Raw genomic sequence first — 24,446 nt, 5'->3', positions numbered from 1 at the left:
GTGGTTCCAAACGCCACGGCAGGTTAGGAGTTTGGTGGTGGCAGCAAAACCCGCCCACAATGCAGTGGGTGGAGTCAGTAACAGGCGGTTACTGATGGTAAGCGGGAATCCCCTATGTGGTCAGGCCTCGTGTGACGCGACGGGACGCGAAAGCGGCGAGTGCTTTCGTACGGGACCGTCCTGTCACAGTATGTATCAAACATGGGTGCCATCTTGAAATCTGCCATCTTGAATCTAAGTCCGTTTTCCCATGTACTGACTGAGGGTGTACTGCGACTTTTGTATCACCCTACATATATATATATATATATATATATATATATACAAACAAAGAACCCAGCACTCACCAAAGTAAACTCACTTATCCTCAACAATTCAATAAATAAATGATGGGGGTTTAGTTGGTGGATTGGCCAATGCATGGAAGCCTGCATACCGATTTTCAAGGTACCCCACCTTCATGCAGGTCCTACACTATCACAGAGTCTCAAAACCTGACTACCACACTGCTGTTACACACATCATCTGCCTGCTAGATTTAATGTGTACCTGCCACAGACTTTATGGCTTTTAAAGGCACACTAGTCACCTATTGCACTGGCTCAACGATGATTGCTAAGGAACAGCTGAGACAGGTTCAGGATAATAAAGTCCACACAGGGGTGCATGAGAAAGCTAGTGGCCACGGTTAATGAGAGCTAACCATAGATTAACCCCTTCATATACATACAGAGGGAAAACCACAGCACTCACCACACCAGAAGCGGGGCACAGCTATGCACTTACCACTCACAGGGTGGGGTGCATGTAACACAGCACTCTCCACCACAAAAGCGGGGTACACAGCTGTACTTACCACTCACAGGGCGGGGTGCATGTAGCCCATGACCACATCGCTCTAATAAATACAAACATAGATATAGATATATATATATTTTCATAGTACACTTGGGTGTATATATATTTGGACACTGACATGTCCTAATTCTGGCTCTGTACACCACCACAATGAATGTCCGTTGAATTACTGGAGATGCAATGGAGGTGCAGACTTTCCACTTTAACTCGAGAGGTGGAACAAGAACATTGTGCGAGACGTTCGGGAATTGCACCACCATTGTTACACACAGTCCGCCGTTTTTCATGAGCTCTAAAGTAATTGGAAAAAATAGCGTGATCAAATATAAAATGTTTTTATTCTTAATACTTTGTCAAGAATCCTTTGCAGACGTTGATTGCGGAATATCTGGAACCCATACACGTCGCCAGATGCTAGGTGTCCTTCTTAGTATGTCTCCAGTTGCTGCCGGTAGTATTGTCCTCAGCTAGTGACGGCCTGCCCGGTCGATGAGATCAGGTGACTGTGTCACATCATCAGTAAACCCTAGTGACCCAGTGCCATTGGAAGCCATGCATGCCCACGCCATCTCACTGCCTCCTCCGTGTGTTACAGAAGATGAGGTATGCTTAACATCATGAGCCATTCCAAGCCTCCTCCCTCATTGTTTCCTCCCGTCATTCTGGTACAGGTTGATCTTGCTTCCATTTGTCTACAGAATGCTGCTCTAGAACTGGACTATCTGTAGATGTTGTGTAAAAGTCTAATCTGGCCGTTCTGCTCTTGAGGTGTGTGAATGGTTGGCACCTCATGGTAAACACTTTGAGGCGTGTGAATGGTTGGCACCTCATGGGAAACACTTTGAGGCATGTGAATGGTTGGCCCGTCATGGTAAACACTTTGAGGCGTGTGAATGGTTGGCACCTCGTCTTCTCTTTATGGTTGTCAAAGTCAAAAAATATTGAAGAACACACAGCACGTATAAACTGCACACACATGCCCACTGCGCGTGCACTTGTTCTGCCGTGCGTGCACATATCCGCAATTTGCGTATGGTCGCTCCTGCGGTCCTGCGCATTGGCGCGTGGTATGGGTATTTACGGCAGAGTTTGTGTACGCATGGAGGGCCATCAGAACACATTACATATTAAATCCAAATAGTGCACAATGTACACATAGTCTCCCTGCACCACATCAGAAAGTTATAGCTGTTTAAATGGTTGCAGAACAAAGGGATTCACCTTTACAGGATAAGAGGGGACAGACTAAGGTTATAAGGTGGTATTTGGTATCCAGCTGTAGGGTATTTTAAGGGTAACATTCCGGTGTTGGTCTGCGGAAGATCGCATGTTCCTGCGGATAGTTATGTGCAGGAGCAGAATATAGATATAAACTGTATTTACTGTATATTATGTATGCGGCGGGAATTCAGAGGAGACCACCCACAAGAGCAGTTGAGAAAGACATCGCCCACCTTTTCAAATCAACCTATGACCTCTCCTGTACTGTAAAAGTGCATTCCTGTGTCCAATGGACAAAGGGATTACAGTATCCATTGTATTGCTTTTGGAAGACTTGTATAAATAAAGCCTGCTGCAGCCCGGCCAGACACAAGACTCACAACGTTATCTATTTGATGACGGAGGACCGGACCGGGAAGCGCACGCGAATATACTCACGTATGTACATTGACTGTAGCCATTATTCTGTTATATATATTGTCTTGTATTGTAGTGTATAATTTGTATTGTAAACCCCCTTTCAGAAATAATCCACTGTGGTGTCGGAACCCAGCGGTTAATCACAATTGGTGTTGTGTGCTCATTGCCCTGCTAAGGTTTTAAGTGTATCTCTGGGTGTGTACGCGCTGTGAGTACTTTGTACCGTCAGTGCGGCGTGTGTACGCAAAGTCCGTACACTGTACGGGACTCTGTACGCTAATAGCGTAAAAGGTGCGTAGAGTGTGAATTAAGTATAGCGGCTGCAGCGGCTAAGGTTTAAAGTGTATTTACGGTGTGTTTAAGGTATAGCTTTCATTCCTGTAAAGATAATCAGCTTTATCATGGTAGAGTTGGATAATGATCTCCCTCCCTCCTAGGGAATGTTCCTTGGTTGGCTGGGTGCTCTGCAGTGTTTTCGATCATCCACCACTGTTGTCTTCCATGGATGTCCGGGTCTCTCTGTGTCGCCGAGCTCACCAGTGTGTTCTTTGTTTCTCAGGATTTAGCCAGTAAGGTCCCACTAAGGGCCTGATTCCATCTGATTGCTGCTGTGCGTTTTTGCAGAGGTTTGCGATCAGATAGCCGCCGCCCATAGAGAGTGTAAACCCGCCCCGGGCAAGTGTGCGAATGCATGCGTACGCCGTGCGAAAACTTCACCAGACAGTGGACATCTGCAAATCCGTCCACAACTCACTCACCATGGAATGATTTTTCCAGTGTGTGCGCAGCGCAGGTCTTACTCCTACCGTGAGATACACACCGGCTGATGGGGGCGGAGCTGACGTCACACACCTGCCCTGATAATGCTGGACACGCCTGCGTATTTCCGGACACTCCCTGTAAACGGTCAGTTCCCACCCACAAACGGCCTCTTCCTGTCAATCTCCTTGCAAACACCCGTGCGAATGGAACCTTCGCACCATCCCGTCGCTGACCGGCGATGCCCATTGTAGCTGTCCGATGTGCCTGCGCATTATGGTGCATGCGCTATTATGACCTGATCGCCCGCTGTGCAAAAACGCAGATCTGAATCCCCCCCCCTACGCTCGCTCTTTTCCCGTCCTCTGGAATTACTCCTGTAGCTAATGACTGGTTGAATAATTCTGTCCATGGTGCGACCAGCGCCTCTCTAAGTTCTTTTAGTGTCCTTGGATGATTCCCATCTGGCCCCATAGATTTGTCCACATTCAGCTTTGAGAGTTGTGTTAGGACTTTTTCCTCTGTAAATGTACTTGTGTCATTTTCCTGAATATCCCGGCAACTTTCCTGTGGCCCCTGTGGCCCCTTCCCCTCTCTTTCAGTAGTGAATATTTAGCAAAAATAATTATGATGATGATCTGCTATTACACTGTCTCCCTCAACAAGACTCCCAGTCTCTGTCTTTAGTTTTATTATTCCGCCTTTTGTTTTTCTCCTTTCGCTTATATACCTAAAAAGTTTTGCTTCCTTTACCCACTGACCGGGCCATTTTCTCCTCAGCTTCTGCCTTTGCACATCTGATTACCTTCTTAGGGTAGGTAATTCAGACCTGATTGTAGCAGCAAATTTGTTAGCAGCTGGGCAAAACCATGTGCAGTGCAGGTGGGGCAGATGTAACATGTGCAGAGAGAGTTAGATTTGGGTGGGGTGTGTTCAAACTGAAATCTAAATTGCAGTGTAAAAATAAAGCAGCCAGTATTTACCCTGCACAGAAACAATATAACCCACCCAAATCTAACTCTCTCTGCACATGTTACATCTGCCCCACCTGCAGAGCACATGGTTTTGCCCAACTGCTAACAAATTTTACTGCTGCGATCAGGTCTGAATTACCTTCTTAGTCTCCTTCTGTCTAACAAGATATATCTCTTTGTCTTCATTACTTTGTGTCTGCTTATATTTCGTAAACGCCATCTTTTTTTCTTTCACAATACTTCTACTTTCGCAAACCACACTGGCTTCCTTCTCCTTGTGTTTTTCCTAACACCTATGATACAAAGGTCTGTTGTCTTTAATACTGCACTTTTCAGCGTTTCCCACCTCTCCTGCACCGCTTCCAAGATCCACATTGTCTACTAAGCGATTACCAATTAGCAGGCTCCCTCACATTCCAAGCCTTTGTGGTCAGCCCAGAGAATGCTCATATCAAATCGAATTAATGACTGCGAGAACTGAGAAGCGAAGGGTCATCCCCCCCCCCCCCATCACTCTATCTGATGCTTTATTACAAGCTGAGAGACTTCAGCCCTATAAAAAGGAATTTAAAAAGTATTGTAAAATCTAGCTGGGATAGATATATATATATATATATATATATATACATATACACACATACAGTGTGTGTGTGTGTGTGTGTGTGTGTGTGTGTGTGTGTGTGTGTGTATGTATGCATGTGTATATATATATATATGCGTGCTGATCGGCGGCACTCCTGGGGAACTTTAGTATAAGAAATAATGACAGAGACTGCGCCCTGAATCAACGTTGATTCAGGGCGCAGTCTCTGTCATTATTTCTTATACTAAAGTTCCCCAGGAGTGCCGCCGATCAGCACGCATATATATATATATATACACATGCATACATACACACACACACACACACACACACACACACACATACACTGTATATGTATGCATGTGTGTGTATATATATATATATATATATATGCGTGCTGATCGGCGGCACTCCTGGGGAACTTTAGTATAAGAAATAATGACAGAGACTGCGCCCTGAATCAACGTTGATTCAGGGCGCAGTCTCTGTCATTATTTCTTATACTAAAGTTCCCCAGGAGTGCCGCCGATCAGCACGCATATATATATATATATACACATGCATACACACACACACACACACACACACACACACACACACACACACACACACACACACTGTATATGTATGCATGTGTATATATATATATATATATATATATATATGCGTGCTGATCGGCGGCACTACTGGGGAACTTTAGTATAAGAAATAACGTTGATTCAGGGCGCAGTCTCTGTCATTATTTCTTATACTAAAGTTCCCCAGGAGTGCCGCCGATCAGCACGCATATTTCTGGTCTACAACCACGGAAGGCACCGGGGTGGATGTTTTTGCATAGCTGAGTGCCGGTCATATGGAAGTATATATATATATATATTATATATGTGTGTGTGTGTGTGTGTATATATATATATATATATATATATATATATACACACAGTATATACACACAATCTGCATTTTGTGCAGCCCTGTACAGAGAACATTTGTCATACATTTACAGTAAGTTCTAAGGTTCATCCTGTCATCAGCCAAGTAACCTACCATTGTATCTTTGGAGCCTTGGAGAATACCCACGTTAACACATTGGGGACAGACAAACTCCACACAGAAAGAACCTTGTTCGTTGTGTGGCCGGATCGCTATGTTTGTGGTATTGCAGACGCACGGCAGATGTCCGTCCCTTGTCAGTGTCTTGGACATGTCGCCAGGACTCGCTGCGTGCGTGAGGCTTGCGTACTGGGAATTGTCACTTCTCTCAGGCGCATCTCCTGCACACAACATGGTGTCAGTTCCAACAGTAATAATGGCAGTTACGCCTATGACCGCTACATCGGTGGGCGGAGTCATACAAGCGCAGGAAGAGGGTCGGATACTCCCATTAGCATAAGGTAGTAAATCTGTCAGCCATTAACAGTATATATGTATATAGTACCATCACTTTGCACCAAACCCTGTATGTAGCCACCATTTGGGAGATGCAAGAAGCTGACCTGTTAGTAAATACGTACACATGAAGCGCAGACCTCTCCGTATCCATGCCGCTGATATAAGTTGTGACCGGTGCGGTCATTATACATCATGTAACCGCGTCATTCAGGGTGACAGATGTTCCCGTCCATACGCAGGTAATTCGCCTATCTGTACCTGACGTGTAATACTGATTATTGTGTTTACCCCGTTCGGGTCCCCGGTGACCGGCTCATTGCTGGGGCGGCCCCGGGGAACATACTGAGAATATAAATATATTCTGTAATAACTGGAGAATAAATAGTAAGGAAGGGGGGGATATCTGCCCCATGCACCTCGCCAGGGGCACCGTGTTGGTGGGACGACCTGTATGAAAGCCGACATGGGTTCGGGGGAAGTATATCAAACCTTGTAGAGAAGACAAGTGGAGGTGCTGCCCAGAGCTGTCTGTCTGATTGACAGCCCCCCTGCAGAAAATGCGGGTGCATGCTCAGGACGAGTGCTGCATATGCTCCCGCATCTTTTTAGCAATTTTTGCGGTTGGAACGCGTTTTACGATCCAACCTGAATGAGTCCCTATGTCCCCTACCCATGGGGGCCGCAGCCCTATTGTCTGCGCACTGACACTTCAGCCAGCAGTGTACATAATTGATATACTAAACGCCCCGTTGCCACCAGTTACGTACAGTCAGCCAGAACTGGAGATGCGCAGGATTTGCTCCAACACAAGCAGTGCTAAATATCCAATAAACTGCCTGCCCTGTGTAAGAATCCCCTCCCGGGCACTCACTTGGCAGTGCCATCAGGCAACCCATGTGTATGCCTAGGGATGCTGGAACAGTACTATACAGTTACACAGTCCCACCCCCGCTACAGTCTGTGTAAGTGTGAGGATGGCCGGGTACTGCCCTAGGCCAGGGAAGATGTGCAGGGTAACGCAGGGCAGCAGGGGAGAGTACACAGCCAGTCATCCTGTCTCTCTCCACGAGGCCGCAAGCGTGACAAAGCAGATGTGAGCTCCTTGCAGGGTCGTGGTAACGTGGCGGCCTTGTGTGACAGGGCCTGAGCGCCTCGTACAATATGTGTGTGTGTATGTGTGTATATATATATATATATATATAAACCAACTAGCAAATGTCCCGGCACTCCACTCCTCATGAAATCAACTGCTGAGGTGCCATTCCTATGGGTAATGCAGCGCAGACCCAGATAGCTAGTGTGGGTGTGATGGATGGCACTCATTCAGACTCCACGCCATATGCGAAAACGGTGAAACTTTAATCAGCCGACATGTTTCGGGGAACACAGCCCCGTCCTCAGGGCCAGACGAACAAAACATACTAATGACATGACTTATATAGTGAACACAACATTAAGACATTAAGACATTACATGCAAATCATACTCACCTGCCACGAGGCGCCGCCGCCCGCCGGACCGTCCAGCCACACTTGCCGTGTCTCCTTCCAGTGACGTCAGCGGTGCGCCGCGTCGCAGGCGAGTATCCTAGGGAACCAGACTGTTTAAGCTGGAAGTAACCTAGGGAACATACAAAGCAAAAAACTTTATGTAAAGTTGACGTGTACACCAACATAGAAAATATAGTTGGAATAAACGTTAACACACCAACATTACGAACATATTAAAATCACTGATTATGTCTAGGGCTGTCACGACTGCAGTGTTGGACCTGATAAAAAGTAAACAGTACTACTTACAAAAAGTAATTATTCTGCAATTGAAACATGTGGAGATATGCCCATACCCACTTGCCAGAAATGGTAATACTGATACTCTGAACATATGCATGACAATAGTGTACAGAAACAAAAAAATGAATATATAAGGATAAAGGAATAAAGGCATAAAGGGACAACGCAAAAAATGGGTTAGATCAATGTATCTATAATGGGTTTTTAGGGAATGCTTTTAAAGAATATTAATAGGAAATAATGGGAAATAATTTTTAAAGGATAAACTTAAAGAAAACATTGTAACCCCAAATGTTCGTTTGCGGAACGAGGCTACCCCCTAGCAGACCTTGAGGTGTCCAAAAGACGGGTGTTAGACATGACCCGCCAACAAGTTTTGGAACCCAGCCATATTAACAAACCCCCTGACAGGGAAAAATTTCCCTGGATTAACAAATACACGACTCGTAGCAAACAACTGGTAAAAAAAGCCAAACAGATGTGGCCAATAATCCAAACAGACACATCCCTGTCCTCCCTGTCTAACACAGCACTTTTACCTAGTCACACCAGGGGGAGGAACATAGGAGACCGAATAGTTCAATTGGATATCACCAACATGGCCAAGGAAAGGGAGACTCACTTTCTGAGAGCCAAAAATGGTTGCTATCGGTGTCTGGGGTGCGCCACATGTAATACACTATTGGTGGGCACCTCATTCAATCATCCATCTACAGGTCGTAAAATACCCATTCTACACCGGTTGACGTGCACCACGACACATGTGGTGTACATGCTCACTTGTCCCTGCGGATTAGCCTATGTGGGTAAGACCATTAGGCAATTCCGGGAGAGAATGGCTCTCCATAGGAGTGCCATTAAGAAAGCATTTGAAAAGAAAAACAGCGAACAACCATTCGCCAGGCACTGCTTAACAATGGGACATAGGGTAGCAAGCATCAGGGCAATCCTTATTGACCATGTTCCCCCCAAACTTAGAGGAGGGAACAGGGATAGGGCCCTACTACAAAAAGAGTCCAGATGGATCTATAAATTGGGGACCTTATCACCTGGGGGGCTTAACGAAAATTTGGGGTTACAATGTTTTCTTTAAGTTTATCCTTTAAAAATTATTTCCCATTATTTCCTATTAATATTCTTTAAAAGCATTCCCTAAAAACCCATTATAGATACATTGATCTAACCCATTTTTTGCGTTGTCCCTTTATGCCTTTATTCCTTTATCCTTATATATTCAATTTTTTGTTTCTGTACACTATTGTCATGCATATGTTCAGAGTATCAGTATTACCATTTCTGGCAAGTGGGTATGGGCATATCTCCACATGTTTCAATTGCAGAATAATTACTTTTTGTAAGTAGTACTGTTTACTTTTTATCAGGTCCAATACTGCAGTCGTGACAGCCCTAGACATAATCAGTGATTTTAATATGTTCGTAATGTTGGTGTGTTAACGTTTATTCCAACTATATTTCTCTAACGTCCTAGTGGATGCTGGGGACTCCGTCAGGACCATGGGGAATAGCGGGCTCCGCAGGAGACAGGGCACATCTAAAAAAGCTTTTAGGTCACATGGTGCGTACTGGCTCCTCCCCCTATGACCCTCCTCCAAGCCTCAGTTAGGTTTTTGTGCCCGTCCGAGAGGGTGCAATCTAGGTGGCTCTCTTAAAGAGCTAGTTAGAAAAGTTTTTTTTTAGGTTTCTAATCAGTGTCTCCTGCTGGCGACAGGAGCACTGCAACGAGGGACTTAGGGGAGAGACTTGCAACTCACCTGCCTGCAGGAGGATTGAAGTCTTAGGCTACTGGACACTGAGCTCCAGAGGGAGTCGGAACACAGGTCAGCCTGGGGTTCGTCCCGGAGCCGCGCCGCCGATCCCCCTTACAGACGCTGATGAACGGCAGAACGGAGGTCCGGAAACAGGCGGCAGAAGACTTCAGTCTTCATAGAGGTAGCGCACAGCACTGCAGCTGTGCGCCATTGTTGCTACACGGCTCACGGATCTCGGTCACGGAGGGTGCAGGGCGCTGCTGGGGGCGCCCTGGGCAGCAATATAGAGTACCTTAGAGGCAAATAAATACATCACATATAGCCATTAAGGCTATATGTATGTATTTAACCCAGGCCAGTTTATTAGAAAAACCGGGAGAAAAGCCCGCCGGAAAAGGGGCGGAGCTTATTCTCCTCAGCACTCGGCGCCATTTTCCTGCACGGCTCCGCTGGTGAGGAAGGCTCCCACGACTCTCCCCTGCACTGCACTACAGAAACAGGGTAACAAAGAGAGGGGGGGCATAAATTGGCGATATAAATATATATTGAGAGCGCATATATAAAAACAACACCTTCTAGGGTTGTTATATACTGTATAGCGCTTTTGGTGTGTGCTGGCAAACTCTCCCTCTGTCTCCCCAAAGGGCTAGGAGGGTCCTGTCTTCAATAGAGCATTCACTGTGTGGCTGCTGTGTGTGTCGGTACGTGTGTGTCGACATGTATGAGGACGAAGTTGGTGTGGAGGCAGAGCAATTGCCGATGATGGTAATGTCACCCCCTAGGGAGTCGACACCGGAATGGATGGCTTTGGTTATGGAATTACGTGATAATGTCAGCACATTACAAAAGTCAGTTGACGAAATGAGACGCCCGGCAAACCAGTTAGTACCGGTTCAGGCATCTCAGACACCGTCAGGGGCTGTAAAACGTCCCTTACCTCAGTCAGTCGACACGGGTACCGACACAGATGAATCTAGTGTCGACGGTGAGGAAGTAAACGTATTTTCCAATAGGGCCACACGTTATATGATCACGGCAATGAAGGAGGCTTTGCAGCTCTCTGATACTACTGGTACCTCAAAAAGGGGTATTATGTGGGGGGTGAAAAAACTACCTGTATTTTTCCCAGAATCAGAGGAATTGAATGATGTGTGTGATGAAGCGTGGGTTACCCCCGATAGAAAAATGCTAATTTCAAAGAAGTTGTTGGCATTATACCCTTTCCCACCAGAGGTTAGGGCGCGCTGGGAATCACCCCCTAAGGTGGATAAGGCGCTCACACGTTTATCAAAGCAAGTGGCGTTGCCGTCTCCTGATACGGCCGCCCTCAAGGATCCAGCAGATAGGAGGCTGGAAACTACACTGAAGAGTATATACACACATACGGGTGTTATACTGCGACCGGCAATAGCCTCAGCCTGGATGTGCAGTGCTGGGGTAGTGTGGTTGGATTCTCTGACTGAAAATATTGAGACCCTGGATAGGGACAGTATTTTATTGACTCTAGAGCAATTAAAGGATGCTTTTCTTTATATGCGAGATGCTCAGAGGGATGTTTGTACTCTAGCATCAAGAGTAAGCGCGATGTCCATATCTGCTAGAAGAAGTTTATGGACGCGACAGTGGTCAGGTGATGCGGATTCCAAGAGGCATATGGAAGTATTGCCATATAAAGGAGAGGAATTGTTTGGGGTCGGTCTTTCGGACCTGGTGACCACGGCAACTGCCGGCAAATCCACCTTTTTACCTCAGACCCCTTCACAACAGAAAAAGACACCGTCTTTTCAGCCGCAGTCCTTTCGCTCCTATAAAAAGCGACCAAAAGGACAGTCTTATCTGCCGAGAGGCAGAGGAAAGGGTAAGAAAGGGCAGCACGCAGCCCCTGCCCAGGAACAGAAGCCCGCCCCGGCTTCTACAAAGCCATCAGCATGACGCTGGGGCTTTACAAGCGGACCCAGGAACGGTGGGGGGTCGACTCAAGATTTTCAGCAATCAATGGGCTCACTCACAAGTGGACCCGTGGGTCCTGCAGATAATATCTCAGGGTTACATGCTGGAGTTCGAAAGGTTTCCCCCTCGCCGGTTCCTAAAGTCTGCTTTACCAACGTCTCCCTCAGAAAGGACGTCGGTTTTGGAAGCCATTCACAAGCTGTATTCTCAGCAGGTGATAGTCAAGGTACCCCTCCTACAACAGGGAAAGGGGTATTATTCCACACTATTTGTGGTACCGAAGCCGGACGGTTCGGTAAGACCTATTCTAAATCTGAAATCCTTGAACCTGTACATACAGAAATTCAAGTTCAAAATGGAGTCACTCAGAGCAGTGATAGCGAATCTGGAAGACGGGGACTTCATGGTGTCCCTGGACATAAAGGATGCTTATCTGCATGTCCCAATTTACCCCTCACACCAAGGGTATCTCAGGTTCGTGATACAAGACTGTCATTATCAGTTTCAAACGATGCCGTTTGGTTTGTCTACGGCCCCTCGGGTCTTTACCAAGGTAATGACCGAAATGATGGTTCTTCTACGAAGAAAAGGCGTATTAATTATCCCTTACTTGGACGATCTCCTGATAAGGGCAAAGTCCAGAGAACAGCTGGAAGTCGGTGTAGCACTAACCCAGGTAGTGCTCCAGCAACACGGGTGGATTCTGAATCTTCCAAAATCTCAATTGACCCCGACAACTCGTCTGCTGTTCCTGGGAATGATTCTGGACACGGTTCAGAAAAAGGTGTTTCTCCCGGAGGAAAAAGCAAGGGAGTTATCCGAACTTGTCAGGAACCTCCTAAAACCAGGAACGGTGTCAGTACATCAATGCACAAGAGTCCTGGGAAAGATGGTGGCTTCGTACGAAGCGATTCCATTCGGCAGATTCCATGCACGGACATTTCAGTGGGATCTGCTGGACAAATGGTCCGGATCGCATCTGCACATGCATCAGCGGATAGCACTGTCACCAAGAACAAGGTTGTCTCTCCTGTGGTGGCTGCAGACTGCCCATCTGTTAGTGGGCCGCAGATTCGGCATACAGGACTGGGTCCTGGTGACTACGGATGCCAGCCTACGAGGTTGGGGAGCAGTCACAAAGGGAAGAAATTTCCAGGGCGTGTGGTCAAGCCTGGAGACGTCTCTTCACATAAATATACTGGAGCTAAGAGCGATCTACAATGCTCTAAGTCTGGCAAAACCGCTGCTTCAGGGTCAGCCGGTGTTGATCCAGTCCGACAACATCACGGCAGTCGCCCACGTAAACCGACAAGGCGGCACGAGAAGCAGGAGTGCAATGGCAGAAGCGGCAAGGATTCTGCGCTGGGCGGAGAATCATGTCATAGCACTGTCAGCAGTGTTCATCCCGGGAGTGGACAACTGGGAAGCAGATTTCCTCAGCAGACACGACCTTCACCCGGGAGAGTGGGGACTTCATCCAGAAGTTTTCCACATGATTGTGAACCGTTGGGAAAAACCAAAGGTAGACATGATGGCGTCTCGCCTCAACAAAAAATTGGACAGGTATTGCGCCAGGTCAAGAGACCCTCAGGCAATAGCTGTGGACGCTCTGGTAACACCGTGGGTGTACCAATCAGTGTATGTGTTCCCTCCTCTGCCTCTCATACCAAAGGTGCTGAGAATTATACGGAAAAGAGGAGTAAGAACGATACTGGTGGCTCCGGACTGGCCAAGGAGAACTTGGTATCCGGAACTTCAAGAGATGCTCACGGAGGATCCGTGGCCTCTACCTCTGAGAAGGGATCTGCTTCAGCAGGGACCTTGTATGTTCCAAGACTTACCGCGTCTGCGTTTGACGGCATGGCGGTTGAACGCCGGATTCTAAAAGAAAAGGGCATTCCAGAGGAAGTTATTCCTACCTTGATTAAGGCTAGGAAGGAAGTGACTGTACAACATTATCACCGCATTTGGCGAAAATATGTTGCGTGGTGTGAGGCCAAGAAGGCTCCAACGGAAGAATTTCAATTGGGTCGATTCTTACATTTCCTGCAAGCAGGATTGTCTATGGGCCTAAAATTGGGGTCTATTAAAGTTCAAATTTCGGCCTTATCAATTTTCTTCCAGAAGGAATTGGCGTCAGTGCCTGAAGTACAAACTTTTGTCAAAGGTGTACTACATATACAACCCCCAATAGTGCCTCCAGTGGCACCGTGGGATTTGAACGTGGTTCTAAATTTTCTCAAATCTCATTGGTTTGAGCCGTTAAAATCGGTAGAATTAAAATACCTTACATGGAAGGTAACCATGCTGTTGGCCCTGGCTTCTGCCAGGAGAGTTTCAGAGTTGGCAGCTTTGTCATACAAGAGCCCATATCTGATATTCCATTCGGACAGGGCAGAATTGAGGACGCGTCCTCAATTTCTCCCTAAGGTGGTTTCGGCATTTCACTTAAACCAGCCTATTGTGGTGCCTGCGGCTACTAGCGACTTGGAGGACTCAAAGTTACTGGACGTTGTCAGAGCATTAAAAATATATATTTCAAGGACAGCTGGAGTCAGAAAAACTGACTCGTTGTTTACATTGTATGCACCCAACAAGATGGGTGCTCCTGCGTCTAAACAGACGATTGCACGTTGGATCTGTAGCACAATCCAACTTGCACATTCTGTGGCAGGCGTGCCACAGCCTAAATCTGTAAAGGCCCACTCCACAAGGAAGGTGGGCTCATCTTGGGCGGCTGCCCGAGGAGTCTCGGCATTACAACTTTGCCGAGCAGCTACGTGGTCAGGGGAGAACACGTTTGTAAAATTTTACAAATTTGATACTCTGGCTACAGAGGACCTGGAGTTTTCTCATTCGGTGCTGCAGAGTCATCCGCACTCTCCCGCCCGTTTGGGAGCTTTGGTATAATCCCCATGGTCCTGACGGAGTCCCCAGCATCCACTAGGACGTTAGAGAAAATAAGAATTTACTTACCGATAATTCTATTTCTCATAGTCCGTAGTGGATGCTGGGCGCCCATCCCAAGTGCGGATTGTCTGCAATACTTGTACATAGTTATTGTTACAAAAATCGGGTTATTATTGTTGTGAGCCATCTTTTTAGAGGCTACTTCGTTTTGTTATCATACTGTTAACTGGGTTCAGATCACAAGTTGTATGGTGTGATTGGTGTGGCTGGTATGAGTCTTACCCGGGATTCAAGATCCTTCCTTATTGTGTACGCTCGTCCGGGCACAGTACCTAACTGAGGCTTGGAGGAGGGTCATAGGGGGAGGAGCCAGTACGCACCATGTGACCTAAAAGCTTTTTTAGATGTGCCCTGTCTCCTGCGGAGCCCGCTATTCCCCATGGTCCTGACGGAGTCCCCAGCATCCACTACGGACTATGAGAAATAGAATTATCGGTAAGTAAATTCTTATTTTTCTATGTTGGTGTACACATGTCAACTTTACATAAAGTTTTTTGCTTTGTATGTTCCCTAGGTTACTTCCAGCTTAAACAGTCTGGTTCCCTAGGATACTCGCCTGCGACGCGGCGCACCGCTGACGTCACTGGAAGGAGACACGGCAAGTGTGGCTGGACGGTCCGGCGGGCGGCGGCGCCTCGTGGCAGGTGAGTATGATTTGCATGTAATGTCTTAATGTTGTGTTCACTATATAAGTCATGTCATTAGTATGTTTTGTTCGTCTGGCCCTGAGGACGGGGCTGTGTTCCCCGAAACATGTCGGCTGATTAAAGTTTCACCGTTTTCGCATATGGCGTGGAGTCTGAATGAGTGCCATCCATCGCACCCACACTATATATATATATATATATATATATATATATACACACGCACACATGAGAGGCACTGTTAATCACAGGCCGTATGCAGAGCCAGCCCTCTTATATATACTGTATTTATCATATTATGTGCAGCTCAGACAGCAGCTAGATGGGCTGGGAGTAAGTAAAGGTGATGGTAGGTTGGCACAGGTACATTCTGACGATGTAGCGTGTCGGTCACCCCTCACGCACCTTCATAGCCAACATTCACCTCTCATATCAGTGGCACATGGTGTCCGCAGTTTCCACATTGGTTATTTGCAATGGTGCCATTTGTCCAGTCACGATACACCTTCACCGCAGCAGCACGCGAACAGGTCACACACTGCGCTGTGTCAGAAACACCGCCTCCCTTGCCTGAAAGCCGTTTATCATCCCATTCTGCAACTCTGATAACTCACCCCTTTACCCATGACAGCAACGAGTGATATGTGTGCAGACGGCCTATCGCACGCCTTATATACCCACCAAGCCAGCAACAAGTGATATGTGTGCAGACGGCCTATCACACACCTTATATACCCACCAAGCCAGCAACGAGTGATATGTGTGCAGACGGCGTATCACACCCCTTATATACCCACCAAGCCAGCAACGAGTGATATGTGTGCAGACAGCCTATCACACACCTTATATACCCACCAAGCCAGCAACGAGTGATATGTGTACAGACGGCCTATCACACACCTTATATACCCACCAAGCCAGCAACGAGTGATATGTGTGCAGACGGCCTATCACACACCTTATATACCCACCAAGCCAGCAACGAGTGATATATGTGCAGACGGCCTATCACACACCTTATATACCCACCAAGCCAGCAACAAGTGATATGTGTGCAGACGGCCTATCACACACCTTATATACCCACAAAGCCAGCAACGAGTGATATGTGTGCAGACGGCCTATCACACACCTTATATACCCACCAAGCTAGCAACGAGTGATATGTGTGCAGACGGCGTATCACACCCCTTATATACCCACCAAGCCAGCAACGAGTGATATGTGTGCAGACAGCCTATCACACACCTTATATACCCACCAAGCCAGCAACGAGTGATATGTGTACAGACGGCCTATCACACACCTTATATACCCACCAAGCCAGCAACGAGTGATATGTGTGCAGACGGCCTATCACACACCTTATATACCCACCAAGCCAGCAACGAGTGATATGTGTGCAGACGGCCTATCACACCCCTTATATACCCACCAAGCCAGCAACGAGTGATATGTGTGCAGACGGCCTATCACACACCTTATATACCCACCAAGCCAGCAACGAGTGATATGTGTACAGACGGCCTATCACACACCTTATATACCCACCAAGCCAGCAACGAGTGATATGTGTGCAGACGGCCTATCACACACCTTATATACCCACCAAGCCAGCAACGAGTGATATGTGTGCAGACGGCCTATCACACCCCTTATATACCCACCAAGCCAGCAACGAGTGATATGTGTGCAGACGGCCTATCACACACCTTATATACCCACCAAGCCAGCAACGAGTGATATGTGTGCAGACGGCCTATCACACACCTTATATAGCCACCAAGCCAGCAACGAGTGATATGTGTGCAGACGGCCTATCACACACCTTATATACCCACCGAGCCAGCAACGAGTGATATGTGTGCAGACGGCCTATCACACACCTTATATACCCACCAAGCCAGCAACGAGTGATATGTGTGCAATCGGCCTATCACACGCCTTATATACCCACCAAGCCAGCAACGAGTGATATGTGTGCAGACGGCCTGTCACACATCTTATATACCCACCAAGCCAGCAACGAGTGATATGTGTGCAGACGGCCTATACCACACCTTATATACCCACCAGCGTACGTCACATGACATACTTCATGGGCTACGCACTGCCTTTGTCACGTGGAGGAGGTGGTCGTAATAATGAGACCTTACTGTGTGTATAAATGTATACACACACAGTGTATGATAATCATTATATAATCTCCAGCAAGTTTAGTTAGGCTTCCTCTGATATGAAACATGAGGCGCCCTGCCGGACAGCCGTTATTTGCCCTGGGGCGTCAGCTCTTATGCATTCTCAGCTGTAATGGTTATAGAATTTGCTAGGATTATGTAATAGACACACAGGAGACAGAATGAAGGTGCAGAGCAGCCGGCAGGTCCATGGGATACTGAGAATCCTCTTCCTGCCTTCCTTTACTCATCAGTGCCGGCCCCGCCAGCTTTACTACTGATCAGAGTACTCATTGGCCCATCGCAGGGTCAGGACACAGGAGAGACGGAGGGCATTGCAGGGTCAGGACGCAGTAGAGACGGAGGGCACTGCAGGGTCAGGACACAGGAGAGACGGAGGGCACTGCAGGGTCAGGACGCAGGAGAGACGGAGGGCATTGCAGGGTCAGGACGCAGGAGAGACGGAGGGCATTGCAGGGTCAGGACGCAGGAGAGACGGAGGGCATTGCAGGGTCAGGACGCAGTAGAGACGGAGGGCACTGCAGGGTCAGGACACAGGAGAGACGGAGGGCACTGCAGGGTCAGGACGCAGGAGAGATGGAGGGCACTGCAGGGTCAGGACGCAGGAGAGACGGAGGGCACTGCAGGGTCAGGACACAGGAGAAATGGAGGGCATTGCAGGGTCAGGACGCAGGAGAGACGGAGGGCATTGCAGGGTCAGGAAACAGGAGAGACGAAGGGCATTGCATGGTCAGGACGCAGGAGAGACGGAGGGCATTGCAGGGTCAGGACGCAGGAGAGACGGAGGGCATTGCAGGGTCAGGACGCAGGAGAGACGGAGGGCATTGCAGGGTCAGGACGCTGGGGAGACGGAGGGCATTGCATGGTCAGGACGCAGGTGAGACGGAGAGCATTGCAGGGTCAGGACGCTGGAGAGACGGAGGGCATTGCAGGGTCAGGACACAGGAGAGACGGAGGGCATTGCAGGGTCAGGAAACAGGAGAGACGGAGGGCATTGCAGGGTCAGGACGCAGGTGAGACGGAGGGCATTGCAGAGTCAGGTCACAGGAGAGACGGAGGGCATTGCAGGATCAGGACGCAGGAGAGACGGAGGGCATTGCAGGGTCAGGACGCAGGAGAGACGGAGGGCATTGCAGGGTCAGGACGCAGGAGAGACGGAAGGCATTGCAGGGTCAGGACGCAGGAGAGACGGAGAGCATTGCAGGGTCAGGACGCAGGAGAGACGGAGGGCATTGCAGGGTCAGGACGCAGGAGAGACGGAGAGCATTGCAGGGTCAGGACGCAGGAGAGACGGAGGGCATTGCAGGATCAGGACGCAGGAGAGACGGAGGGCATTGCAGGGTCAGGACGCAGGAGAGACGGAGAGCATTGCAGGGTCAGGACGCAGGAGAGACGGAGAGCATTGCAGGGTCAGGACGCAGGAGAGACGGAGGACATTGCAGGGTCAGGACGCAGGAGAAACGGAGGGCATTGCAGGGTCAGGACGCAGGAGAGACGGAGGGCATTGCAGGGTCAGGACGCAGGAGAGACGGAGGGCATTGCAGGGTCAGGACACAGGAGAGACGGAGGGCATTGCAGGGTCAGGATGCAGGAGAGACGGAGTGCATTGCAGGGTCAGGACACAGGAGAGACGGAGGGCATTGCAGGGTCAGGACGCAGGAGAGACGGAGGGCATTGCAGGGTCAGGACACAGGAGAGACAGGGGGACATTGCAGGGTCAGGACGCAGGAGAGACGGAGGGCATTGCAGGGTCAGGACACAGGAGAGACAGGGGGAGCAGCTGCCGCACCCAGCACCAGGAAAGCCCAGTGCTACAGACTCTGCGCTGGCTGGCCACCAGCACTGGAGGAGATTATTACCCGCTGTCCCATGGTTTATATATATATTCCTACCTCTCTCTGTCACCGTATAAGATGTGCAGTTGTTACTCTCTGGGGCCCGCAGTAACTGCCCCCCCCCCCTACTCCGTCCCATGGTGCCCCCCCCCCCCCCCCCCACCTCCCTCTCCTCATCTAAGGTCAGTCAAGCTCTGCAGTAGCATATTATTCTGTAGGGTGTGGGGGCCGCTGAGTGTGTGTGTGAGTGTGTGTGTGTGTGTGGGGGGGTCAGGGGTATGTGCCATGTCTACCTACCTATGGGCCTAATTCAGACCTGATCGCTCGCTAGCAGTTTTTTTGCAGTCCTGCGATCAGATAGTCGCCACCCACCGGGGAGTGTATTTTCGCTTTGCAAGTGTGCGATCGTATGTGCAGCCGAGCGGTACAACTAAACTTTGTGCAGTTTCTGAGTTGCCCAGAACTTACTCAGCCGCTACGATCACTTCATCCTGTCCGGACCCGGAATTTATATCAGACACCCGGCCTGCGAACGCTTGGACACGCCTGCGTTTTTCCAACCACTCCCAGAAAACTTACTGGTCAAAGTGCGCACGCACGAGGCCAAACTGCGAAAAAATGCAGCAACTTTTTTGATGGCTAGATATACGCAAATTGATTGACAGAAAGCGGGCATTTGTGGGTGGTAACTGGGCATTTTCTGGGAGTGTCAGGAAAAACGCAGGCGTGCCTAAGCGTTCTCAGGACGGGTGTGTGACGTCAGCTCCGGCTCCGCTCACCCTGATTGTATCGCACTGTAGGAGTGAGTCCTGGGCTGCACAGAGACTGGAAAAATCATTCCATGGTGAGTGAGTTGCGAATGGATTTGCAGCTGACCGGCGTTCGCACAGATGTTCGCGTGGCGTACGAAGACTTGCACGGGGCGGGTATTCACTCTGTTTGGGCGGCGACTGTCCGATCACAAACTGTTTGGCTGTCGGCCCAATTCTATTCATTAATTCCTTGCAGTGCTGGCTGAAGTTCCGCAGGTGTGAGTGCGTCACCCGGTGATTTCTGCAGCCCTCGTCCTCTCCTGACCCCGCGTGACATTTCCTGCAGTCATGAAGGGCTGCTCTTCTCCTTCTATTTGCGCTGCTGTGTTTTGCTTGTGGAGCGTCGTGTTCTCCAATAACTCCCTCGGTTTGAGATCCGTATGACTGAAGTCGTCGGCAATGAATTGTTTGGAGAGTTACGTGATGATAACGCGCACTGGCAGGGAGTACTGTCTGCGCCTTCTCCGCGTGCTGCGCACTCCCTCATTGATTAGGTTAAATAGAAAAAGGAGAGAACTGGCCGTAGCGTGGATACGAGCTGGAACACGGCGTCCTGTGAAGGTTTGGATTATTGCTTTCCCTTCCTCCGTGTTCTGAATGTGTGGCAGCGCTGAAGATAGTGGTGGTGGCAGCTGGGGCGGCGGGAGGGTACCGGGGGGGAGACTAGTGGAGGGATCTGCGGATCTGACAGAGGGACGGTGGAAGATCGCAGCTAGTTACTCTATGAGATTCCATGAGATTAACGACACCGTCAGCATTTCAGGACAGGGACTGCGGGGCTTGTCTCTTTCACTGACTGACGTGGGTACCGATTGTGCGTCTCGTGTGGCAGGACCAGATTCCACATTATTAGCCTGCCGTAATTACATCAGGGATCCTTCATTCATTGCTCCGGCCGTCCTATAGCATTGTATACTCTTACTGGAACAAGTAGGGATTTCTTATGCTTACACATTGGATTATAGGGGGAAATACTGCACTTCCTTGAAATATATTCCTAAAACATGTCAGATGTTCATAGGACGATGAGGTGTGTATACTCTGTTGGGGGTTTCCGAGCTGCAATACACTGACCACGTGCGGAATCTTGCCGTTGTCCTGGATGGTGGCATCCCACACGTAAACATCAGGTATCAGCCGCAATCAAATCCTCATTCTTCCTTGTGAGTAACATAGCCAGAATCAGACGCTTCCCTCAGATCTACCTAAAGTCATACCTGCACTTGTGTCATCACACCTAGACTACTGCAATGCCCTCCACCTGGGTCTCCCAGCAATAGCATTGTATCGCTTGCAGATAGTACAGAATGCAGCCACCAGGCTGTTACCCAACCAGCCCCGTTCCTGCCACATAACACCCATCCTCTACGCCCTCCACTGGCTGCCTGTAAGATGGAGAATCATCTACAAGATTGGCTTACTGACTTCAGCTGCCCTACATGACCTGGGCCCAAGGTACCAGACACAGCTTCTGACTCCATACTGCCCCACTCCATTACTGAGATCTGTAGATGAAAGACTACTAGCAGTACCTAGAATCTCCCATAATTCATCTGGGGGTCGAGCTTTTAGCCATTGCGGCTCCGACACTATGGAACTCGTTGCCCCGTACTTGGCCACGGGTCTTATGTATGGCCCATGGGCCTCAAGTTGGACATCAGCAGTACAGGCACAAAACAGAAGCTTCCAGAGTTATATGTTCCTGTTACAGTGTATCAGTCACATAGGTGCCATATACAGACTATAGGGGCTCATCACTGTGTTACAGTATATCAGTCACATAGGTGCCATATACAGGCTATAGGGGCTCATCACTGTGTTACAGTGTATCAGTCACATAGGTGCCATATACAGGCTATAGGGGCTCATCACTGTGTTACAGTGTATCAGTCACATAGGTGCCATATACAGACTATAGGGGCTCATCACTGTGTGTTACAGTGAATCAGTCACATAGGTGCCATATACAGGCTATAGGGGCTCATCACTGTGTGTTGCAGTGTATCAGTCACATAGGTGCCATATACAGGCTATAGGGGCTCATCACTGTGTGTTACAGTGAATCAGTCACATAGGTGCCATATACAGGCTATAGGGGCTCATCACTGTGTGTTGCAGTGTATCAGTCACATAGGTGCCATATACAGGCTATAGGGGCTCATCACTGTGTGTTACAGTATATCAGTCACATAGGTGCCATATACAGACTATAGGGGCTCATCACTGTGTGTTACAGTGAATCAGTCACATAGGTGCCATATACAGGCTATAGGGGCTCATCACTGTGTGTTGCAGTGTATCAGTCACATAGGTGCCATATACAGGCTATAGGGGCTCATCACTGTGTGTTACAGTATATCAGTCACATAGGTGCCATATACAGACTATAGGGGCTCATCACTGTGTGTTACAGTGTATCAGTCACATAGGTGCCATATACAGGCTATAGGGGCTCATCACTGTGTGTTACAGTGTATCAGTCACATAGGTGCCATATACAGGCTATAGGGGCTTATCACTGTGTTACAGTGTATCAGTCACATAGGTGCCATATACAGACTATAGGGGCTCATCACTATGTGTTACAGTGTATCAGTCACATATGTGCCATATACAGGCTATAGGGGCTCATCACTGTGTGTTACAGTATATCAGTCACATAGGTGCTATATACAGGCTATAGGGGCTCATCACTGTGTGTTACAGTGTATCAGTCACATAGGTGCCATATACAGGCTATAGGGGCTCATCACTGTGTGTTACAGTATATCAATCACATAGGTGCTATATACAGGCTATAGGGGCTCATCACTGTGTGTTACAGTGTATCAGTCACATAGGTGCCATATACAGGCCATAGGGGCTCATCACTGTGTGTTACAGTGTATCAGTCACATAGGTGCCATATACAGGCTATAGGGGCTCATCACTGTGTGTTACAGTGTATCAGTCACATAGGTGCCATATACAGACTATAGGGGCTCATCACTGTGTGTTACAGTGTATCAGTCACATAGGTGCCATATACAGGCTATAGGGGCTCATCACTGTGTTACAGTATATCAGTCACATAGGTGCCATATACAGGCTATAGGGGCTCATCACTGTGTTACAGTGTATCAGTCACATAGGTGCCATATACAGACTATAGGGGCTCATCACTGTGTGTTACAGTATATCAGTCACATAGGTGCCACATACAGGCTATAGGGGCTCATCACTGTGTTACAGTGTATCAGTCACATATGTGCCATATACAGGCTATAGGGGCTCATCACTGTGTTACAGTGTATCAGTCACATAGGTGCCATATACAGGCTATAGGGGCTCATCACTGTGTTACAGTATATCAGTCACATAGGTGCCATATACAGGCTATAGGGGCTCATCACTGTGTTACAGTGTATCAGTCACATATGTGCCATATACAGGCTATAGGGGCTCGTCACTGTGTTACAGTGTATCAGTCACATAGGTGCCATATACAGGCTATAGGGGCTCATCACTGTGTTACAGTATATCAGTCACATAGGTGCCATATACAGACTATAGGGGCTCATCACTGTGTGTTACAGTATATCAGTCACATAGGTGCCATATACAGGCTATAGGGGCTCATCACTGTGTTACAGTGTATCAGTCACATAGGTGCTATATACAGACTATAGGGGCTCATCTCTGTGTTACAGTGTATCAGTCACATAGGTGCCATATACAGGCTATAGGGGCTCATCACTGTGTTACAGTATATCAGTCACATAGGTGCCATATACAGGCTATAGGGGCTCATCACTGTGTTACAGTGTATCAGTCACATAGGTGCCATATACAGGCTATAGGGGCTCATCACTGTGTTACAGTGTATCAGTCACATAGGTGCCATATACAGACTATAGGGGCTCATCACTGTGTGTTACAGTGTATCAGTCACATAGGTGCCATATACAGGCTATAGGGGCTCATCACTGTGTTACAGTGTATCAGTCACATAGGTGCCACATACAGGCTATAGGGGCTCATCACTGTGTTACAGTGTATCAGTCACATAGGTGCCATATACAGACTATAGGGGCTCATCACTGTGTGTTACAGTATATCAGTCACATAGGTGCCACATACAGGCTATAGGGGCTCATCACTGTGTTACAGTGTATCAGTCACATATGTGCCACATACAGGCTATAGGGGCTCATCTCTGTGTTAGTGTATCAGTCACATAGGTGCCATATACAGGCTATAGGGGCTCATCACTGTGTTACAGTATATCAGTC

At 48.3% G+C, this 24,446-nt stretch overlaps 1 protein-coding gene across 4 annotated transcripts in view; it reads left to right on the top strand.

Moving 5' to 3' along the window:
* The window catches only part of FAM163B (family with sequence similarity 163 member B), a 173,578-nt gene that overhangs the window by 102,474 nt on the left and 46,658 nt on the right, over window positions 1-24,446 (top strand). For 3 of the 4 annotated variants that reach the window (XM_063935838.1, XM_063935841.1, XM_063935840.1), the window contains exon 3: window positions 15,201-15,330. The exons of the other annotated variant lie outside the window; for it this stretch is intronic. The gene's annotated coding sequence lies outside the window, so the exon portion shown is untranslated. The remainder of the gene's footprint in view (window positions 1-15,200; window positions 15,331-24,446) is intronic. 4 annotated transcript variants of the gene reach the window in all.

Source organism: Pseudophryne corroboree, chromosome 8 (assembly GCF_028390025.1).
Source record: "Pseudophryne corroboree isolate aPseCor3 chromosome 8, aPseCor3.hap2, whole genome shotgun sequence".
Taxonomy (NCBI): Eukaryota; Metazoa; Chordata; class Amphibia; order Anura; family Myobatrachidae; genus Pseudophryne; species Pseudophryne corroboree.
The sequence above is the reverse complement of the archived record's forward strand: the minus strand, read 5'-3'. Positions and strand labels throughout refer to the sequence as shown.